Genomic DNA, 21,419 nt, shown 5'->3' on the forward strand with positions numbered 1-21,419 from the left:
TGTAGCCCAGTTCAGGAATAACTATGAAAGACAGTAGCTATAAAGGACAGGATTTTGGTCCTTACATCTAGCTTCCTACTTAACTTGGAAGAAGAGATAGTCTGAGGAATTGGCTGTGGGAAAACTATTTCTGTGTATTTTTCAGAATCGTCAAAAAATATAAGACATTTCTATGCCGTGTAAATGTCTGTAGCAGGGCAATTCAAAAGGAGCAGATGTTCAATAATAAGGTGAAAAAGATCACTTGTCCTGTGGATCTTGATAAATCTAATTATCTAGCCATCTTGCTGTTTGCTTGATAGGTTTATTTACAAGCTCTCCATGGTAGCAGGGATAAAAACTGTATATTGGCTCAATAACACGAATTTCACTTAATTAAAGCTGATCTGACCAATTATTATGACTGCCAGCATTAGAGGCCAATGTCCAGCCAGCCCCTGACAAGTTAATTATATTAGGGAAACTTTTTATCATGGAGAAGACCATTGCTTATCCTATGTGAATAGATGCATGTTCCATATAAATATTTCCCTTTTCTGTAAAAATCTTCTGCTATCCTCTCATTCAAAGACTTTATAAATTCCTTTTCTATTTTCTGTCTTCCTAAAAAACCTCAGGTCCGACCACAAACTACATTTTATGCTAGAGAAAATTGTCTTAGCCTGTTTGTGCTGCTACAACAGAATACTACAAACTGGGTAAATTATAATGAATAGACATTTATTTGGAAGTTATGCAAGCTGGGAAGTCTAAGATCAAGACACTGGCAGTTTCAGTGTCTGGTGAAGTCCTAGTTCCTGTGTCCAAATGCCACCTTAAATGCTGCATCCTCTGAAGGGGATGAATGCTAAGTCGTCACATGGTGTAAAAGATGGAAAAGGCAGGAAGGTGAAATTGGGCAAATGCTGCATGAAGCCTCCTTATTAAGGGGATTAATCTCATTTACGAGGATGGAACCCTTCTGACTTAATCATCTCCTAAGGGCCTCTCCTGTTAATACTATTGCATAGAGGATTACATTTCACCATGAATTTTAGAGGGACACAAACATTTAAGACACAGCACACACACACACACACACACACACACACACACACACACAGAATACACTCATGCCCATAGAATTCACTGTGGTGGCTTAAAAGAATAGTGAATTGCCTTTGCTGAGGGCTCAGTTAAAGCATCAGCTGGGATCAATATCTTGCAATTGTGAAATTCTGTATTACTGGATGTGACGTACACCTTAAATGAGCTGCTGATTATATATATTTATATATATATATTATTTTTTGTTTATACACAGTATACTATGGTTAAACAACCAAAGGCTGGGGTTGAGAGTAGACCATTGGTTGTTTAACATAATACCAGACTTCTTTGAGGCTTTGTTCATATTTTCTTTGTTTTTTTTCATTGTCTTTGTTGGATTGGGTTGATTCTAAGACCTTAACTTTGAGCTCTGAATTTCTTTCTTCTACTCTTTCAATTCTATTGCTGAGACTTTCCAGAGCATTTTGCATTTCTAAAAGTGTGTCCAAAGTTTTGTGACTATTTGGTTGTTTTTTCTTTAAGCTATCTATTCCTTGAATATTTCTCCCTTCACTTCCTTCTATAATTTTTATTTCCTTGCATTATTTTTTTAATTTCCTTGCACTGGGCTTTACCTTTCTCTGGTCCCTCCCTAATTAGGTTAATAACAAACCCCCTAAATTCTTTTTCAGATAAATCAGGAATTTCCTCTTCGTTTGGATCTATTGCTGGTGAACAACGGTGATTTTGGGGGTGTTAAAGAGCCTTGTTCTGTCATATTACCTGAGTTGGATTTCTGATTTCTCTCATTTGGGTAAGCTCTGTCAGAGGGAATGTCTAGGGCTGAAGGTTGTTGTTCAAATTATTTTGTCTCAGGGGCTGTTTCCTTGATGTTGTACTCTCCTCCTTTTCCTATGGATGCGGCTTCCTGTGAGCCAAACTGCAGTGATTGTTGTCTCTCTTCTGAGTCTAGCCACCCAGCAAGTCTGCCCCACTCGGGGCTGGTAGTGGGGGTTGTCTGCACAGTCGTGTGAGGTGAACCATCTATGGGTCTCTCAGCCATGGATAACAGTGCCTGTTCCCATGGAGGTGGTAGGAGGGTGCAATGGACTCCATGAGGGTTCTTAGCTTTGGTGGTTTAATGCTCTATTTTTGTGCTCGTTGGTCTCCTGCCAGGAGGTGACACTTGCCAGAGTGCATCAGCTGTGGTAGTATGGAGAGGAACTGGCAGTGGGTGGGGCCTTAGAACTCCCAAGATTATATGCCCTTTGTTTTCTGCTACCAGGGTGGGTAGGGAAGGACCATCAGGTGGGGGCCGGGCTAGGTGTGTCTGAGCTCAGACTCTATTTGGGTGGGTCTTGCTGCCACTGCTGTGGAAGATGAGGGTGAGATTCCCACGTCACTGGAGTTGTGTACCTAGGAGGATTATGGCAGCCTCTGCTGAGTCATGCTGGTTGTCAGGGAATAGGGAAAGAGGGCAGTCACAGGTCTCACCCAGCTCCCATGCAAACCAAAGGGCCAGTCTTACTTGCCACTGTGTTCCCCCAACAGCCCAAGTCTGTTTCCAGGTGGAAGGTGAGATGGGCTTGAAAACTTGCCCAAGGCTATCCACCTCCCAGCTGCAAAAGAAAAGGACTTTATTCTTCCCCAATCTGTGAAGCCTGCATGCTGGTTTCATGCCCTCACCTGAATTCTGGCCAAGAGGCTGCGTCCCCTGTTCAAATTGCTACAAACTTTGGCTAGAGAATTCCTTCTCCCTGTGGAGTTTTACCCTCTGCTCCTCTGGCCACCCTCCTGATGGGTCCCTGTGGTGCCAGGCAGGAATGGGCTGCTCGGAGGCCCAGCGAGCTCCCAGGGCCTTTCTGCTTCCCTCTCTACCCCTGTATTTCACACAGCTCTCTAACCTGACTCAGCTTCGGGTAAAGTCAGAAACTGCTCCCGCGAATACAGCTTCAGCTTCTCCACTGGGGGTGTGCGTTTGGAAGAGGACGGTCTCCCTTTCCCTCTTCCACAGTTGGGGCACTCACAGTATTTGGGGGGGCTCCCAAGTCCTACAGGAGCAGTCGGGTTCCTTTGGAGGGTCTATGGAGGGTAATCCTCTCTGGATTGCTGGTTTGTTCTTGCAGTTGATTTGGAGCTAAAATTCACAATGCAAGCCTCCACATGCTGCTCCGTCCAGAGCTATAATCTAGTTCTACCTTCTATCCTCCATGATCCTGTGTCCAAAATTTATTCTTTCTTGTGTATTCTTGGTCTCACTGACTTCATGAATGAAGCCACGGATCCTTGCAGTGAGTGTTTTAGCTCTTAAAGATGGTGTGTCCAGAGTTTGTTCCTTCCGATGTTCAGATGTGTCTGGAGTTTCTTCCTTCTGCTGGGTTCGTTGTCTTGCTGACTTCAAGAATGAAGCCACAGACCTTCATGGTGAGTGTTACAGCTCTTAAAGGTGGTAAAGAGCCAAAGAGTGAGCAGCAGCAACATTTATTATGAAGAGCGAAAGAACAAAGTTTCCACAGCATGGAAGGGGACCCCAGCGAATTGCCGCTGCTGGCTCAGGTGGCCAGTTTTTATTCCCTTATTTGGCCCCACCCACATCCTTCTGATTAGTCCATTTTACAGAGCCCTGATTGGTCCATTTTACAGAGTGCTGATTGGTCCATTTTACAGAGCACTGATTGGTCCATTTTACGAGTGCTGATTGGTGCATTTTTACAGAGTGCTGATTGGTGCATTTTTACAGAGTGCTGATTGGTGTGTTTATAATCCTTTAGCTAGACACAGAATGCTGATTGGTGCATTTACTATCCTTTAGCTAGACACAAAAGTTCTCCAAGTCCCCACCTCACCCAGAAGCCCAGCTGGCTTCATCTCTCAATCCCCCCTCTAAACAGGACACCTCAACTGCCATTGGGAATTGGGCAATGACCGCTCTAGATACTTCCTGGTGGATAGGGGAGAAGAAGGGGCCCTACAGTTGTAGTGCCCTCCAGAGGGGAACTCTTTAGGACAGTGAAAGGGGCAGCAGGTCAGTCCAGGGGTCCTCTGTAGAAGTTGTTAGTTTAGCTCATTTGGGGTTCCATTTGTAAGACCATCTGTAGCTTGATGGCCTTGATTCTAGAGGAAACAAGTTTGACAAGGAGGTTAAAAATACAGGGCCTGAAGACGAGTAATAGTAACATGGCTGTCATGGGACCTAGAAAGGGGAGAAGCCATGTTGCCCAACTCCAGAGATTGGTATAAGAGTTTGAAAGGCATTGTCTGATTTCAGAAGCCTTTTCCTGTAAATGTTGAGCAGCATCTTGTGCTATTCCTGACCTGTTAGTGTAACAACACTCTTCCCCTAAGAAGGTGCAGAGTCCTCCTTTCTCAGCATTGAGGTCGAGGCCTCGGTGGTTTTGGAGAGTCACTGCTGCCAAAGAGTCTATTTGGGAATTTTAGAGTAAGGATAGATTTTGTTATTTCTGGCAAACTGTCTGAGAAATCCTTTGAGAGTGTGTGGTAGTAGGATAATGAATTAGAAAAATCTGCTATTCCAGGTCCTGTAGCAGTGACCATTCCTAACCCTATAAGTAGGGGTATCAGTTGTGTGGCTCTGTGCTGATGGACTTGAGCTTTGAGGGCACTGATAGGGTCTGGTTTCCATAAGATCAGAAGTTAGGATAATCCATGTTATACTGTTAACTTTTAGCAAATTCTACTTTTGTTGAAAACCTTGTAAGTTTGGGATTTCAATTATTCTTTGCTGTTAGTAAGACTTTGTTCAGTCCATATTAACTTAGAATTGGTATAGATGGCTCCTTCCTGATTCTGTAAGTACTTTAAGGTTTGGCTGAGTGCAAACAACTCGCAAGTTTGAGCAGACCAATTATTGGGCAATTTTCCTAATTTTGCTTCTATGAGAGTTTCCTGATAACTTACTGAATACCTATTGTGTCTTTTTCCCTTAATCGCCCAGGAGGAACCATCTATCATCCTGTCCTGAAGGGAGTTCCTCCTAGAGCTGGTCAGACCTTTGTATGGTAATTAATTAAGATTTCCTGTTAGGAAACCTGCTGGGTTAAGGATTTTTGATAGGAAGGCTACTGGTTGTCAGTGGCCTCAGTGCTTTCGGGCTACACCCTTGTTTACACTGACAAGAAGGCAGTATTGGAGTGTTATAGGGTCACGAAGAAGACCTTCAATTATCAGTTATAGGTTTTAAATTTATTCTGACTTTTCAAGGAATAGGGTACACTGTTTTTTCTTTACTACTTCTATCTCTCTTTTTTTCTCTTCGAATTTTTCTTTGTCTCTTCCTCTCTTTCTTTCCTTTTGTCTTTGACTTTCTGTCTCTCTGTCTCTTCCTCTCTCTGTCTCTGTCTCTTTCTGTTTCTTTCTCTCTTTCCTTTTCACTGGTGTCTCCCTGCCTCTGCCAGCTGCTTATGCTGCTGTTCTCCCCTCTCCTTCCCATTTTTGATGGCTTCAGCAGGGTAAGACTGCCAGCTCCTTGGGTTTTTGCACTGCATACAATAATTCCATGATTTCCTTGTGGTATTTAATGGGGGTTCCCCCAGAGGTTAGAAACTCCCTTTCTTTTCATATTGCAGTGTGGGCATATAGGATTAGATAAACATACTTACTATCTGTAGCAAAGTCTTCCAATTACAACTGAGGAGGTGGGAAAAATACCTGCTTACAGGCAGTCCCAGGATTCCTCAGATGGTAACAGACCTTGAGGACAGCCGTCTGGGACAGGAGGTTAACTCTAAGAAAGCTGCACCAGTGTCCAGGAGGAAGTCAATTTCCTGGCCCTCAATGGTTATACATACCCGGGGCTCAGTGAAGGTGATGACATGAGCCAGTGCTTGTCCTGGGCACCTTCAGTCCTGTTGTTGGATCATCTTGCTGGGGGCTTCTGGCCCAGAGAATCTTTGCGCTCTGGGGCAGTGCGCCTTCCAGTGATTGCCTCGGCATACTGGACATGGGTGAGGGGGTGGCTTGTTTCTCATTGGACAATCTTTTTTAAAGTGTCCTTGCAAACGACACTGATAACAAGCCCCACCGGGTGATTGGCTTGCTCCATTTTCTGTCCTCTCTGAACCACCAGGGTTTGTTTGCCTGAGGGCCATGACTAAGGCTGTGGACTTTCTCTGATCTTGCTTTTCCTTTTGGACTTGTTCCTCTTGGTCCCTATTATAGAACACCAAGGTTACCAGGTTTAATAATGCCTCTAGATTTTGTTCAGGGCCCAGGGCTTGCTTTTGGAGCTTTCTCCTGATATCTGCAGCTGATTGGGTAATAAACTTATCTTTTAGAATCAATTGACCCTCGAGTGAGTCAGCTGACAGGGGAGTATATTTTCTTAAGGCCTCCCATAGCCACTCAAGGAAGGCAGAAGGATTTTCTTCCTTTCTCTGAGTTATGGTGGACATCATTGAATAATTCATGAGGTTTTTCCTAATTCTCCTTAGTCCTTCCAGAACACGGGTCAACAGATGTTTGTGATTCCAGTCCCCAATATCTGAGTCGAGGTCCCAGTGGGGATCCATACTGGGGACTGCTTGCTAACCGGTAGGGAATTTGTCCCTTTCTTTGGCTATCATTGTATCATTTACTTGACTAACATACCAAGTATCTCCAAACTCTCAGGCTGCAGCTAAAGCCACATTCTTTTCATTAAAGGCCAGGGTTTGATCTAACAATAACATGACATCTTTCCAAGTGAGATTGAAGGTTTGTCCTAGACCCTGTAGGACATCTGTACCTGTCAGGATCATCTGAAAGCTTCCCCAGGTCTGCCTTGATCTGCCTTAAATCAGAGAGGGAGAAGGGGACATGTACCTGGGTTGGGCCAAATTCCCCTCCCCCTACAGCTTGAAGGGGACATAACCAATAGCCCAGGGGTTTTTGTGGTCCTTTGGAGATTTCTTTGCTTGTTTCCTTCTGGGCAGGGGAGATTAGAGGAGTCTTATCATTAATAGGAAGAGGAGATATAGGGAGGCTAGGATATGGGGGTAAGCTGAGAGGTCTTCCTGTGGAATGTAAATTGCAAGCTTTGCATACTTATGTATTCCCCTTCAATGAAAAGGCTTGGACTTAAGGTATTTCACTCCATTTGCCTTCCCTCTTACAGAAAAGGTCAAGCTGCAGGATAGTATTGTAATTTATACTTGCCTCAGGTGGCCATGTTTCCCCATCAGAGAGAGAATATTGGGGCCAACCTGTAGTGCAGAAAAAAATGAGCTGCCTTTCTTTCACAAATTGGTCCCAATGGCTGAATGCATTTCAAGGGTGAGCCTGTTGATGCCTGAGTGTTTCCCATCTGAAAGACAAACACACCTGCAGTTTCGGTTTGTTTGTTTCTCCCTCACCCAAGAACCCACAACAGTCTCTGGACCTTGAAGATTGGAATAGTTGTGCTCACCAATGCAGCAGCAAAAGCACTTCCTGCCCAAGAACCCACAACGGTCCCTGGAACCTGCTGATAGGAATAGTTGTGCTCACCAATGCAGCAGCAGAAACACTAGTTTTCCTCCTAGACCACAAAGAGGGCTGAGGAAGGTTGGATTTAGTGGCCCTTACTGATGCATTCTCAAAAACTTGCACCATTGCCTGTCCTCCTACACCACAAAGAGGATTGAGAAAAATCGGATTTAGTAGCCCTTACTGACGCATTCTCAAAAACTTATTAGAGTCCTAAGTGTTCTCCTGTTAGTATTGGGACCTTTGCCCTGTCCTGTAAAGATGTTATGTCTCAAAATGGAGTGGAGCGCTATACCCTGAGGGAGGGAAGGGATCTCCAGGGTTGGAAGAGTGACACCTTTTGTCCTCACTTGAATATGAAAGATATCATTTTTGAAGCTCCCCATACCCTAGCTTCAGAAGTAGCTTTTATTAGGCCTGCTAGTCTGAGGAGGGATCCTAAAATTCCAGGTAGCCTCCATCTCGACAGGGCTTTGGGCAAAAATTACGTCTTTCTGATTGGTGAGCCTGGGTGCCTAAAGAAGGGAATAGAGTCCTGGAGTTTATACTAGAAATCATTCTTTTTTTGTTTCTTTTTTTCTTTTTTTATTTTTGAGACAGAGTCTCGCTCTGTCACCCAGGCTGGAGCACAGTGGCACGATCTCGACCCACTGCAAGCTCCACTTCCCAGGTTGACACCATTCTCCTGCCTCAGCCCCCTGAGCAGCTGGGACCACAGGCACCTGCCACCATGCCTGGCTAATTTTTTGTATTTTTAGTAGGGACGGGGTTTCACCATGTTAGCCATGATGGTCTTGATCTCCCGACCTCGCGATCCACCCGCCTCGACCTCCCAAAGTGCTGGGACTACAGGTGTGAGCCACACCCAGCTGCTAGAAATCATTCTTATAGGAGAAACTAGAAAAGCAGCAGAGACAGGGAGTGTTTTTTAGAAGTGGGACTAGCCTTGGAGAAAGGTGAGAGCAAGTTTGTCTGACAGGCGTTAGGACCCAGGGGGCATGGGTCAGGATAGATAGGATTGATATGTGAGTCTCGCTTGGGTGATGTGACTTTGAGAGTTCTGCTCATGGCTGCAAGGTCAACCAACTTGTTGTCAGGACCCCAGAGCTGAATGGCTTTCCTCTCTGTTGACCCTCAGCTCAGCCCAGAAGTACAGGAAAAGTGGAAGCTGGTTCCAGGCAAACCAACCCTCCCAACTCCGAAGAGTCAGGGGTTGTTAGCCCTTTCCCAGAAAGGCAGGCTTCCGTGTCTTTAGTCCAGTGGCCATGCTAGTTGCTTTTAACTGGCCAACAGGTGCCCAGTATTTAGCCCCCAAATTCTAAAGAAAAATAGCATAGAATAGCAAGCAAAAGGGGTCCAATGGTACTCACCACTTGGCAATAGTCCCTTTGTGGTTGTCAAAGTGTTTCCAGAATTTATTCCTTCTTGTGGGTAATTGGTCTCGCTGACTTCAAGAATGAAGCCATGGACCCTCATGGTGAGTGTTACAGCTCTTAAAGATGGTCTGTCCAGAGTTTGTTCCTTCCAGTGTTCAGATGTGTCCAGTTTTTCTTCCTTCCACTGGGTTCATGGTCTTGCTGACTTCAAGAATGAAGCCACGGACCTTCATGGTGAGTGGTACAGCTCTTAAAGCTGTGCAGCAGCAACATTTATTGTGAAGAGTGAAAGAACAAAGCTTCCACAGAGTAGAAGGGGACCCAAGTACCTTGCCGCTGCTGGCTCGGGTGGCCAGCTTTTATTCTCTTTTTGGCCCCACCCACATCCTGCTGATTGGTCCACTTTACAGAGTGCTGATTGGTCCATTTTACAGACTGCAGATTGGTGCATTTACAATCCTTTAGCTAGACACAGAGCACTGATTCGTGTATTTGCAATCCTTTAGCTAGACACGAAAGTTCTCCAAGTCCCCACCCCACCCAGAAGCCCAGCTGGCTTCACCTCTCAATCTCAGGAGGTCTCTCTGGAAGGCTAGAATTAGTTGATTCTGTAAAAGAGATCCACATTTTCATTTCCTCAAGACGATACTACTATTTGAAGTAGAATTACTCTGGTTGCTCCTTGCTCAAATTATTTCATAACATGGGATTTATACTGATAAATATTTATGTTTTAAAAAATTTCCCTCCATTTACATCCCAGCACCAACTACCACTGTCTCACAGGTGGTCTTTAAAATTTTATTAGAGTATTTCAGATAAGAAAAGAGATTCCAAGAGAAAACTCCCCAGTTGAATGCATAGAAAATATGCAAAATAGATTCTATTTAACCTATGATTTCCTAAGGTGAAAGGTTTGCAATTGGAGTTGAACTTGAAAGAGAAAGTAGTAGAAGATAGGACATATTTATTTTCCATGTAAAATAATCAATTTAAATTATTTACTCTCCACTAAGACCTTCATTTTTTTTTCTTTGTTGTGCTAGCAAACGACTCTCAAAATCTTGGGCAGAGTTTTAAGGAGAATACATTGATCTTAGAGTTCTTCAGTGACCTTTGTATGGAAATAACTTTGATCTGAACCATGCACATTCATTTTTTTCCTCCAGTTTCATTTTTGGAGTGTCAAAACCTGGTTTTGTGCTAGTAATCAGGTGTAATATATTAGAGTCTGCCTCTATAAACTAGTATATCATACTAATATCTCACATGAAAACAAACATTTTTGCATGTTTCCTACCACCTGATGTATGGCACATAAAATAAACAGGGACAAAATATGTAAATCAATCTCTTCCTTCTTTTCCTGTATCATTTTTCTTCTATCCCTATTATAGCATCCCTGTTCTGCTACACGTTACAGTTATCATATTATTCATTACCAATATCTCTTTTCCTCAGTATATTTAAGCTTTTGAAGCGCAAAGGGATTAGGTTTGATCCATCCTTTTATGTTCCTCATTTCCAATACTCTACCTGACATATATTAGGTATCTAATTATGATTTGTTGAATTGACACCCTTCATTTTACATACTTACATAATTTCAAGTTTATGATTTTATATGTTTATATTGTAGTGATATAAAATACTACATTGATATAAAACTCTAAGAAAATAATGCTTTTTAACTGCAGGTCAAAATACAATACCAAAATCAGGACTTTTCAAATAGTGCCACTTGATGATAATTGTTTGTACAACCATTTTTGTCCCAAAGTAATAAGCAGAAAAATTATCTCAATTCAACTGCAATATAATTTTTGATATTTATCAGCATAATATTATCAAATATACATTTTTAAATTGCAAATAACTTTACCAGAATTCCTCATCATTGAATTTCTTCTCTCGAAATTAGCAGCTGGAATAGAAATTAAATATGAAGAAAATGCATGCACTACATTCAGCATACAAATTTACGTGGAACCATTCATCCAAGTTCTGCAAGGAATGGCTTCAGATAAGTTAGATTTTATTACTAGAATTAATTAGCTGAACTTTAACTCTTCCATCTTCTCCTCTTTCTATTACTTACTATTTTTCCTGTTTCTATTCTTTACTTCATCCATAAGCTCATTTATTAATTCTAAATTGGAGAGAATTCACCTAAGTGAAAGTTTCTTCACATTGATAAAGCTATGGCACTAGCAAAAATAAAATTTGACCTTCATGGAAGTCACCACACTTTTAGTCGAGCAGGAATTACAGAAAAAAGGTAGATATTATTGTCACAAGAACTAAGAAGTAGCAATATTCAAGAAAGCATACTTTATTCCCTAAATATTTTCATACATATATTGCAAATTTCTTACTCTATTGTGCTCCACTATAATATACCATATGCTCTAGTGTATTTTCCCGTCTACTTGAAATTCACAGTTATCTGCAGATGTAACCTGTATAATCATCCAAGTCTATAAGACAAGGATAGCCATATTATTCCTTCTTTATATTTCTGTTGGAATGATCTTTAACACAAGGATTCTATATAATTTTGAGTAGAAGAAAGAGAAACTTGGAGGAAACATGTAGTGATAATGACTTTTGCAGTATTAGTAAAAATAGAAATACTAAATTAGTGTTCAGCTTCTGAAAATTCAAAATAGAATTTTTATAAGTTCTGAAGGCAAGCACAGGGAGAAAGGTGGGTTTTAAAAAGGCTTCTTTTATCATCTCATTTAACTTATCAAGAAGCAGGTATCATGGATTAGATTACAGAGTACTACTTAAAGGATAACCAGGTAAGAAGAGGAAACATTTACTTTCTCTAAACTTGAGTACATGAGAGATTGTGGTAGATGACAGAGGAAACAGTAACAAGCCTCCCTCCCACTCCCCTGCCTTGAGGTTGAGCCTAGAAAGGGGATGGCTTTAGAGAAACAATACAATTTGTGAGGCCTTAAACATATGGACATTTTACCACACTCTATACTTCGATTCCAAATACAGCAAAATAAACTTAATGCTATCTATGATTAGGCAGAAAGAAGATGATGTTTATTTTTCCTGACCGGCTCTTGATGCTATTCTAACATGAATAGACTTAGAAGCATCTGAAAGACCAGCTGAGGGAGTTTGCAGGAGACATTTGCCACAGTGGCTCCTCAGAAGCCAGGCGGGGTCCTACTTGTCAAGTTCAAGAACAAATGGAAATCAGAACAAAACATGGGCTGTCCTGAGCAACATAGTGAGATCCCCTTCTCAACCAAAAAAAAAAAAAAAAAAAAAGCTGGACTTGGTGGTGCACACCTGGGATCCTAGCTACTAGGGAGGTAGAGGCAGGATGATCGCTTGAGCCCAGGAGTTCAAGGTTGCAGTGAGATATGATCATGCCACTGCACTCCAGCCTGGCCAACAGAGCAAGACCATGTCTCAAAATATTTTCTCAAAATACATATTTTCTGCTCCTTGCTATATTTAAAAAAGAAATAAAATAAAATAAAAGCTGGACTCTGTGTGGAGAATACTCTACATACATGCCAAGAGGAGTTGGGGAAAAAGACAAAGCAGCCAAGTAGATCTGCTGGGTACTGACAAGTAGAAAGAGAAATAACCCAGGTGACACAAACCACTGTCTTTACCCCAAATGTAGGCTGGTTGGGCTGAGATCAAGCAAACGATGGACGTCTATTAAAACATAAGAGCCAACTAGAGAATGTCTAGGCAATCTGAGAACTCATTATTTCCAATACCATAGCAAACTATTATTTCTTTTTTTCCCCTTTTGTTTACCACTGACTGTGTATTTTGAAAAGAAAGATAAATTTAAAAACTCAAGCCTTTCTACCCGAAAACTTGAGTACTACAGAGAGGAACAGTTTGTATTATTGCAGCAGTCTAAAGTTACTCCTACATGGAGGTTAAGTGGTTTCTGAATAATTCAAGATCAATTTAGACAAATGTGGAAACTAGATTTTTTTGAGTACATTTGTTGGTAAATATTTTTACTTGACTATAGAAGAAACCTTTATACCTTTTGATGACCTCAACAGTACAGTGAATTTGAAAGAGTGTTGAGATATAGTTCAGATTATGAACTTTCTCTTTTACTAGTTCAGTAATTTAGATGTGTGAGTTAATTTATGTTGACACGTCTGCTATGTTAGCCCTTGTTCAAAACTCTACATGAATTACATGTGAAAATGTTTAGCACATTGCAAATTAGAAAAATAAAATAATATTGCAAATTTCCTTATATTTTTTCTTATTTTTTATCTTTTAATCTACCCTTTTTGTCCTAGAAACATATATTTAATCCCAAGCTAATTTCTCTAATGTTTACTAACATGAGTCTATACCAATGTTATAAGTTTAAAAATTATGTAAGAATGCATGTTTTAGAATTGTGGAGACATAACTTAATTTGGGAACTTCTTTCAATTAACTTTCATTCAGCCTGGTTTCACAACATGTCTTTTGGGGGACCTACAAAATTATTAAACAATATACCACCTAACATTAAGCTTAATATTTTACTCATTCTTCCTTTTCCTATACTGTATCTTCTATTATGTTTAGTGTTCAAACATTTGAGGGAGTGGAATGAAATGAGTTGATATGAAACAATATGTTAATAATAACAGGAGAAGGAACCAGTGTATTATAACAAATTTAAGCAGACATTTAACATTTTTCAATAATAGTCTTTGATTCTAATGTTTTAAACCAAAATTATATTTTCTATAGTTAGACAGCACACAATTTATAACTCATAATACTAAAACTACATAGCATATAATTTATAATTAACTGAATTGTGTCATCAAGTTGAATTGTATTTGAAGGGCTAAGGGCTTTATCTTTATAGGCTTTCCTTGTTAATCACCATGAAACATTCCATGAGACCCCATAAAATGGCTCCTTTCATCTCTATTATCGACAAAGGCACAGACTATCTATATCTTCTTCATAGACGAGCACGTGAGGTGCTTAACCAATAAATATATGTCGAATACATGTGTAAATATATGAAGGATTAAAATAGTCTTAAGTAATACTATGGTTCCAAAGTATATAGCTCAAAAAATGTTGGCCATATCTGCCTTATATTTAACTACAATTTTTATACAGTGAAATTCACACCATAAATATAAAATCTGATGTGTTTTCGCAAAAGAATACTTTCAAATAACCAACAGCCTCATATTTCTATGAACTCAGAATGTTTCCTCATGCCCATTCAATTGCTTCACCAGAAAAAGGCAACTGCTTTCTAATGCCTACCATCATTGATTAGTTTTGCCAGTTCTTGAAAGTATTAAAAGCAATCCTTATATAATACTCTTCTGGATATACATTATTTTGCTTAAGAATCAAGTATCTGCTGCATGTTGGAAACAATTATTCAATTATGAACAAAGCTTATAATTTGCCTTTGTACAACTTGTTTTCTACCAAGATAATTGTATTAAATATCATAGTAGATTAATACAAAATTACTTGCTATGATAGGTACTCAGAAAATCTGAGTAACTGAGAAAAAAGCAGTGTGGATGAATAACAAGTGATTGAGATAAATAATGGCTAAAGATAAGATTTTTTAAAGATACATAAGATCATACAGTTTACATTAAGAGTTTCTATTTGTTTTATCATAAGCACAATTAAAAGCTACAGAAAGGTTAAGAATGAAACCAACATGGTCATATTTTCATTTTAGATGAAATGGATAGAAACTACCATCGTTATAGTTATATGCATCTAGTTGCTGACTTTTCCCAATGTACAAGGAAAATTTCTAAATGTTCTATCTTCTTGTTTCACTACCCTGATCATTTATCTGAGGTAACAGCTACATTTCCATTCATTCCTCCTTTTCTATCCATTCCATAATTACTTCCCCCCCACCTTCTTTTCATTTTAAGCTTAATCTGATAGGTTTTTCTTCTATTTCTTCTCTTCAGCTTTCTTTTTTGTTTTTGTTGTTTATAGACAACTTTTCTGTTCCACCAATGTGGATAAATTCATAATGATTGTTAAATTCTGGCTTCCCAAATATTACCAAACACATCCCATTGATATGAAAAAACTGAGTATACAGATTACTATGGTTAGACACATTAAATAAGCAGGAGGCCATTGGTTTAAGACTGTCTCCATAGTTTGAGTTTCTATGTAATTAACTACAATCTAACTTAGCACATAAACAAACCAAAGCCTAACTCAGGAGTATGTATATTTTTTGTAACAGATAGCTAGGTCTCAGCCAATCACAAGCAGCCATGCTTCAGCTAGTCATAGACAGCCAATTGATCAGACCATATCCAAGCAAGGCAAACACCTAGCTGTAACCAGTCAAGCTATTTCTGTATTTTATTTCTACGTTCAGCCTAAAAGCTCACTGCCTACATTGCAGTATGGAGCTCTCTGAATCTTCTGATTTTGAGTGCTTCCCAATTATGAATAATTCTTTGCTCAGATAAATTATGTTACATGTATTTTGTCTATGCTTTTTCTTTTAACGGAGAGAAAACACCTCAAAAATATTTCAGTGTCTGGAAAAGAAGGCAAAGACAGAATTCTTTTAGAATTGAATGTTTGGTTTAACATAGGTGTTTTAAATAAGTGAGGGGGTTTGATAAAGATTGGGTAAGAATCATGACACCATAGTCCAGGGTTGGCAGTAACAGCAGAGTGAGATTGTGAGACGAGGAATTCAACAAATTTTAGGACAAAATAAACTGTCTGTTTGCATTTTTCATTGAAGGATTCATAAGACTTTCTGCAAGTTCTTATAATTAAGAATCAAACCATTTGCCTGAGCAGAAGATTCCTAGAAAAATAAAATCATGCCAATGAAAACAGAGAAATGGCGAAGTCATACCAATAAAGAGAGAGGAACAGAACAAACTCATGCTAATATAGACAACAACTTGTGGTTTGGGTTCTGTGTCCAGGCTGTATGTAGGGGTAGATAATTTCAGGTCTCATTATTATCTCTGTTTTGTTTTATTCCCTCCATCTTTCCCTTTTCTCACTCTCCTCCTCCCCCAAAATACAGAATTCTACAGAAAATACCTCAACCCTTCAGAGTTCAGCCCCAAAAGTGATTAATCCATGTGTGCTTCCCAATCTCTTCACAGTCAAATTAGTTATGAGGTTTAATTCATATTAGAAAACTGTATGACATTCTAATCAGATCCTGGGAAATACTTCTTTTTAATTATTTAAAATGTCTAAAACACTTAAGATTAATATTGGCATTTTAATTTACATTATTAAAAATAAAGCTAATTTAAAAAATTTTTACTATTATTATTATTCAAAGGACACAAAAGAGTAATTTGAGGCAACCTGGTTGTGAAAGTTAATTTTAAGTGACAACTTGACTGGATTAAGGAATACCCAAAGAACTGGTAAAGTATCGTTTCTACATGTGACCGTGATGGCATTTCAAGAAAAGATTGGTGTGTAACTCAGTGGACCAAGTGCAAGGGATCTGCCTTCAATGTAGGTGGGCACCATCCAGTTGAATGGGGGCCCAGAGAGAACAAAAAGGTAAATTTTCTCTGTCTCCCTCCTGTAACTGGGACACCTTTCTTCCCCTGCTGATGGGCATCAGAACTCCGGACTCTTTGGCCTTAAGACTCTGGGACTTACACCAACAGCCCCCCTGGATTTCCAAGTCTTCAGCCTGGGGCTGAGAAATACAGCATTGGCTTTCCTGGTTCTGAGGCTTTTGGGCTTTCACCCCGGTATGTTATTGGCATCCCAGGGTTTTCAAGTTGCAGTTCTGTCATGAGGCTTCTCAGTATCCCATAATCATCTGACTCAATTCCCCTAATCAGTCCTATCTGTTTATCTATCTATCCATCTAATCTATTTATTATCTATCTATATCTATCATCTATCTATCTGACTACTTATTATATATTATGTATCCTACCAGTTCTTTATGTCTGTATTATTCTGTTTTCACACTGCTATAAAGAATGACCTGAGCCTGTGTAATTTATAAAGGAAAGAGGTTTAATTGACTCAATTCCGTACAGCTGGGGAGGCTTCAGTAAACTTAAAATCACCGCAGAGGGTGAAAGGAAAACAAGGTATGTCTTACATGGCAGCAGTAGAAAAGGCGAGATCGAGACGGGAAGTACCACATTTTAGAACTATCAGCTCTTGTGAGAACTCACTCACTATTAGAGAACAGCATGGGGGAACCATCCCAAGATACAATTACTTCCCACCAGGTCCCTCCTTCAACACATGGGGATTACAATTTGAGATAGGATTTGAATGGGGACACAAAGGCAAACCATATCACTGTCTGTCTTGAGAACCCTAACTAATACACTGGTTTAATACTAAAATTTCAATAAATATTATAAATAAAACAGGAATATATATTTGGAGATTCTGGGATCTCTTTAGAGTCCCAGTTATTCATATGTACCATTATTTTCTTTTTGATAGTCAAAATAGGCTTGATTGCTTTAACAAAATTGGCCTTTTTTATTACTTCAACCTTTATAATTAATTTTGAAATTAGACCAACTTTTTTTTCCAGGCTCTTCAGATGGTAAAACATATGGCACTGTTGTTGTTTAGATGAAGTAAAAGATAATGTGCTATTATATGCTTATTATGTAAATAGAGTTATTTGAGTCCCAGTGGGAGATTATTTAGGTCACTGAAGTAGCTGCTCAGTAGTTTTAAATATAAAAATACCTTTGAGCAACAAAACAACTGTAGTTATCTTGAAAACTGACAATACATTTTGTTGGAACCTAAAGGTTGAATATTACACCAATCAAGAAAGAAATATGTTCTAGTTTAGATCTTAATTTCTAGCATAATAAAAGTTGTTTACATTAAAATAGTATGTATGTTTTTTGAAATTAATTTTTTGCTAGACATACCCAAAGGCCCATTTAGATACAATTTGAGAGAACAGTACTCACTACTTTTCTAAGCACCTACATTTTTGTATCATATTTTGTATATAATTTAGGCTAACATTATAATTCTTACACAGTAAAATGAGTTCCTTCGTTCCCTCACTGCAGAAGCAATACATGTAATATTCTGTAAGAATTAGTGTTTTCTATCACATTCCTTAGTTTTAAGTAATTATACAAACAGGAAAACGTGAGCTCAGTATTTTCTACTGTGTAGCTTGAAATTATCTGGCAATTGTTAGATTTTTGTAAAACAACAAATGATGATACTTTGAATGTGCAGTATGAATGATAATTTTACTTTTCAAACAAATCATCTTTTGTTGAAGGTACCCAAGAAAGAAAGAAATAAGAGAGAGAGAGTGTGTTAAGAGTTCCTCAAATTACAACTTTAAGCTGTTTTAACTCACGCTCGAAGCATTTAGGATTCAAGGAAATATAGGTTATATTGTGAGTAGTACAGTAACCCTCAGTCATTAGCAGGGGTTAGGTTCTAAAATCCCCAGTGGATGCGTAGAAGCACACAGTCAGTATCAAATCCTATATATACTGTTATTTTTTTCTACACATACATATCTATGATAAAGTTCAATTTGTAAATTTGGCACAGCAAAATATTATCAACAATAATGGATGATAAAGTTGAATGATTATAATAAGTAAGCATGCTCCCTCTCTCAAAATACACTTTTAGATTGCTGTTGACTGCTGGTAAATGGAACTGCAAAAAATGAAATCATCACTAAGAGGGGACTACTGTGTATGTAATTTGGTAATTAAAGAGCAAGAGACTACTGCTTCGTATTGTTATGAAGGGGAGAGCAGAAGGATCCAAGCTGTAGTACAGATGTTTGACACTCGTAGTGATGAAAGCAGAAAGCAGGTAAAAAAACAGACAATGAACTGGCATCTTGATAAACAAAAGATATAACTAGTTATCAGAAAATTGCTTTCTTGATGTAAGGGCATGAAGAAACTCATGCACAGAAAATAAAAGGCGTTTAGATTGCTTTATTGGCTGCAGCAGGGCTGTGACATTCAGGGATATACAGTGAAAATAAATCCATGAGCTAAGAAGCTTCTTGTTGGCTTATTCCAACCTTCCTTTATTCAATTATCCACACTTTGAATAAATAAATACTATGTTTCTGGTCTTGTTCAAGGTGTTGGGGTTTCATCTAACACGAAATGGTGTACTGCAATTCAATTCTTGTGCTGTCTTAGTACGTTCCTGCTGCTATAAGAAAATACCTGAAGCTGGGCAATTTATAAAGAACAGAAATTTATTTCTCATAGTACCAAAGGCTGTGAGTCCAAGATCTAAGCATGGGCAGGTTAAGTGTTTGGTGAGAGCCCAGTCTCTGCTTCTGAAATGGCACTTTGTTGCTGCATCCTCCAGAGTGGAGGAACACTGTGTTGGTGGAAAGGACAGAAGAAGTGTGGAAGGGACAGAAGAAGTGTGGAAGGATGAAGTCTGCATGAAGCCTTTAGTATAAGGATCTTAATCTAATTCATGAAGGAAGAACCCTCTGACCTAATAATTTCTTAAAGGCAACACCTCTTAATATTATCACATTGGTCATCAAGTTTCAACACCTAAGTTTTGGAGGGATCACATTCAAAACATAGAAGATTCTAACCACCCCCACTCCCCAAATTTAGCACATATCCCACAGATTAAGGGTTTGGTACTTCACGAGACTGCCCTTATTTTAGATGCCAGCCATCAGTGGAGATTCCTCAGGTCACCTGCACTTCTCACCAAATGCCTACAGATCTGGAAACAGTTGTGTGTAATGATTATACAAGGATACAAATGGATTGTCTGTATTGCATAATTTAAAATTTTCAAATAAAGACATAAGGGATCATGAAACAGAATCCTACTGCAAGGAAAATTTTATTGATTAAATACTAAACTTGAAGATAAATGTTGACAACAGGGAAGAAAACGTTCAAAAGTTTTTATTCATGATGGGAGTAAGAAAAGGAAGAGAAGAGGGGTAAGAATTTTATCTAAATGGCTCACTTTGCAGGATTTGAAACCAGTAGGAAATAGGGATCTTGGTAGAAAATATAGTTCCTTGGTTCTATATAATGATAATAAAATGTGTCTGATTAGAATGAAATCTCAGAGAAGATTTTTTTTTTTCTGTTTTGTCTATTCCATTCTTCTAGAGTAGGACCTGGTACATAGAAAATACTCAAATTTTTAAAAAATAACTAACAGTGCAAGCATAGTATATTCCACTAGCAAATTGAATAAATATAACTGTATTGATCCAAAAATAAAAGGACAAGAAGAAAAAATAATATGAAAAAGTAAACATAGTAAGATTCAAGATATATAATAACATGTCATTTATTCCGCTAGAGTGGAATATGTATATTGTATTCTTCCATTCATTAAATACCAAGTTTGTCAGAGTTAAAAATTCTGATACCACTATATGCTATTGAAAAAAATAAAGAAGTAATAAGCCTCTTAAAAATAAACAAGAATTTCTAAATGAAGGAGTACACAAAGAGACAATAGGCAAATGCAAATAAAAAGAAAACAGAAATGGCCATATTCACGTTAAGATTGTTGGAGGTTAAGAACACAATCAAGTGAGATAAAAAGAGAGATGATATAATGAAATAAGTGACAAATGTCAAAGAAATGTAAAGGTTATATACCCATGCATACCAAACAGTATAGTCTTTAAACATAGGAATCAAGGTATATTGGAAATTAAGGAAAAATTTAACAGGTATAGTTGACAAAAGTAAGAGCACAAAGGAATTGAGTGATAAAATGAATACATTTGATTTAGTAAGTAAATATAAGCAAAACTGTATATTACTCAATATAACATATATATTTTTCATGTGTCTACTTTTGTAAAAATATTGCACACCACCATCACCAGTAGCATAACAACCACACGAAAATCTTAAAAGGCAAAATTTCTGAATACCATGTTATTTACAATATAATAATCAAAAGATGATGTGAATGCCTTAAAAATTAACAGACACAATAATTATTAATCCCCAGATCATTGAAATGAACTCAAAAGAGAAATAAATATTATACAGAAAAGTTTTTAAATGGCCACACTTTATACTAAAGCTAGTGGACAGTCAATGCCACATTTAGAGCAAATTAATGGCTTTTGATCCCCATTATTAAAAGAATAAAGAATAAATTAAATGATTTAGTATTCATCTGTGATATACTTCCTTATTTTACTTCCCTAACACTCATTTCCAGTTTTTCTTTTGCTTGCTCATGTTGACTTCAGAGACTGGAAATGCACCATGCTACCTCTTCTCATCTTCCTTGCTTCTCAGGGTGTCCAAGTGCACGCAATTCTCACTAGTGACACATAAGTAATCTCTTATGCAGATGCCAAAAAATATTTGCTTTCCTCATTAAATGAACAGCTGTTTCTGTGACTAGCCCCTTCCCAACTTATTCTAGTCTTGAATGCAGACTGATGCCAAGATCCCAAATACAGCCATCATGTGAACATACGAACATGTGAAGAGAAAAGAGGGAGAAAATACATAACCTGCTCTACTTTGAGATGCACACAAGATATGTATC

This window comes from Nomascus leucogenys, chromosome 2 (genome assembly GCF_006542625.1).
Source record: "Nomascus leucogenys isolate Asia chromosome 2, Asia_NLE_v1, whole genome shotgun sequence".
Lineage (NCBI taxonomy): Eukaryota > Metazoa > Chordata > Mammalia > Primates > Hylobatidae > Nomascus > Nomascus leucogenys.